The sequence below is a fragment of the Carex rostrata genome, chromosome 5 (genome assembly GCF_964058835.1).
Source record: "Carex rostrata chromosome 5, lpCarRost1.2, whole genome shotgun sequence".
Taxonomy (NCBI): Eukaryota; Viridiplantae; Streptophyta; class Magnoliopsida; order Poales; family Cyperaceae; genus Carex; species Carex rostrata.
The window spans coordinates 235,001-237,500 of NC_135922.1; positions in this window are offsets into that span (position 1 = coordinate 235,001).

Sequence of the window (2,500 nt, forward strand, 5' to 3'; positions counted from 1 at the left end):
GCTTTACGGCTGGGGATTTCAACCCGCATCGGTCTTACGGGCGCCTCCACGCTTAGACGCCCTGCCCCACCGTGTTTCGCCGGCTCTACGGCTGGGGATTTCAACCCGCGTGGTCCGTGTTTTTCGGTAACATATTCGTGTTCCTTGCCCCCGACGGGCCGTGTTTTTCGGTAACAAAATCGTGTCTTTTGTCCTCGCTGCACCGTGTTTTTTGCCCCGCTCAACCGTGTTTTTTGCCCCCGCTCAACCGTGCTTACTGCCCCCGCTCAACCGTGTTTTTTCGGTAACATAATCGTGTTTTCGGGTAACATAATCTTGTTTTTCGGGCCATTTTACACCGACGGAGGCACCCACAGGGGCCATGTACACCCCGCTTGGCATGTACATGAGGGGCTGCCTCTTCCAAAAATCCTTCCCCCCTATAGGGGAATATGCATTTTGGGTCTCCAGCCACGCCCAGGGTTACCACCCCCTGGAAATCCCCCAGGTTTACCCCCCATTTTATGTGGATGCATAGATTCAGACCGCCCTGCTCCCGCGCTTTTGGCCATTTTTGCCCAACGTTAGCCGCTTCGGCGTGCCGCTGGACTGTTTTCGGGCCTTTTTCACCGACGCTTGGCCGTATCCGCTTAGTTTTCCCCAACGCTTGGCCGCATCCGCTTAGTTTTCCCCCGCTGGACTGTTTTCGGGTCACTTTTGCCCAACGTTAGCGGCTTCCGCTTGCCGCTGGACTGTTTTCGGGCCCTTTTTCACCGACCCTTGGCCGTATCCGCTTAGTTTTCCCCAACGCGTGGCCGCATCCGCTTAGTTTTCCCCCGCTGAACTGTTTTCGGGTCACTTTTGCCCAACGTTAGCCGCTTCCGCTTGCCGCTGGGCTGTTTTCGGGCCATTTTTCCCCAACACTTGGCCGTATCCGCTTAGTTTTCCCCAACGCGTGGCCGCATCCGCTTAGTTTTCCCCCGCTGAACTGTTTTCGGGTCAGTTTTGCCCAACGTTAGCCGCTACCGCTTGCCGCTGGACTGTTTTCGGGCCAATTTCCACCGACTCTTGGCCGTATCCGCTTAGTTTTCCCCAACGCGTGGCCGCATCCGCTTAGTTTTCCCCCGCTGAACTGTTTTCGGGTCACTTTTGCCCAACGTTAGCCGCTTCCGCTTGCCGCTGGGCTGTTTTCGGGCCAATTTCCACCGACACTTGGCCGCATCCGCTTAGTTTTCCCCAACGCGTGCCCGCATCCGCTTAGTTTTCCCCCGCTTAACTGTTTTCGGGTCAGTTTTGCCCAACGTTAGCCGCTTCCGCTTGCCGCTGGACTGTTTTCGGGCCAATTTCCACCGACTCTGGGCCGGATCCGCTTAGTTTTCCCCAACGCTTGGCTGCATCCGCTTAATTTTCCCCAGCTGAACTGTTTTCGGGTCACTTTGTCCCAACGTTAGCCGTTTCCGCTTAGTTTTCGCCAACAATTGGCTGCATCCGCTTAATTTTCCAAGCTATACTGCTTTCGGGTCAGTTTTGCCCAACGTTAGCCGCTTCCGCTTGCCGCTGGGCTGTTTTCGGGCCATTTTCCACCCACGCTGGCACCGACGGGGCCATGTACACCCACGCGCGTGTACATGAGGGGGCACCCATTTTTGAAAACCTTGCCCCCCTATAGGGGAATATGCATTTTGAGGCTCTAGCCACGCCCAGGGTTACCACCCCCTGAAAATCCCCCAAGTCGAAATCACCCATGTAAAATATTCAAAAAAATCTGAAAAAATCACATAAAATTTATAAAATCAAATAAATTCAAAAAAAAAAAAAAAAATTCAAAAATTCAAAAAAAATTCAAAAAATTCAAAAAAATTCAAAAAAATTCAAAAATTTCAAAAATTCAAAAAAAGTCCAAAAACCCAAAAAAACTTCAAAAATTTCAAAAATTCAAAAAAATTTCAAAAAAAATTTCAAAAATTTGCCCCGCTGAACTGTTTTCGGGTCAGTTTTGCCCAACGTTAGCCGCTTCCGCTTGCCGCTGGACTGTTTTCGGGCCAATTTCCACCGACTCTTGGCCGTGTCCGCTTAGTTTTCCCCAACGCGTGGCCGCATCCGCTTAGTTTTCCCCCGCTGAACTGTTTTCGGGTCACTTTTGCCCAACGTTAGCCGCTTCCGCTTGCCGCTGGGCTGTTTTCGGGCCAATTTCCACCGACACTTGGCCGCATCCGCTTAGTTTTCCCCAACGCGTGCCCGCATCCGCTTAGTTTTCCCCCGCTTAACTGTTTTCGGGTCAGTTTTGCCCAACGTTAGCCGCTTCCGCTTGCCGCTGGGCTGTTTTCGGGCCATTTTTCCCCAACACTTGGCCGTATCCGCTTAGTTTTCCCCAACGCGTGGCCGCATCCGCTTAGTTTTCCCCCGCTGAACTGTTTTCGGGTCACTTTTGCCCAACGTTAGCCGCTTCCGCTTGCCGCTGGACTGTTTTCGGGCCAATTTCCACCGACTCTGGGCCGGATCCGCTTAGTTTTCCCCAACG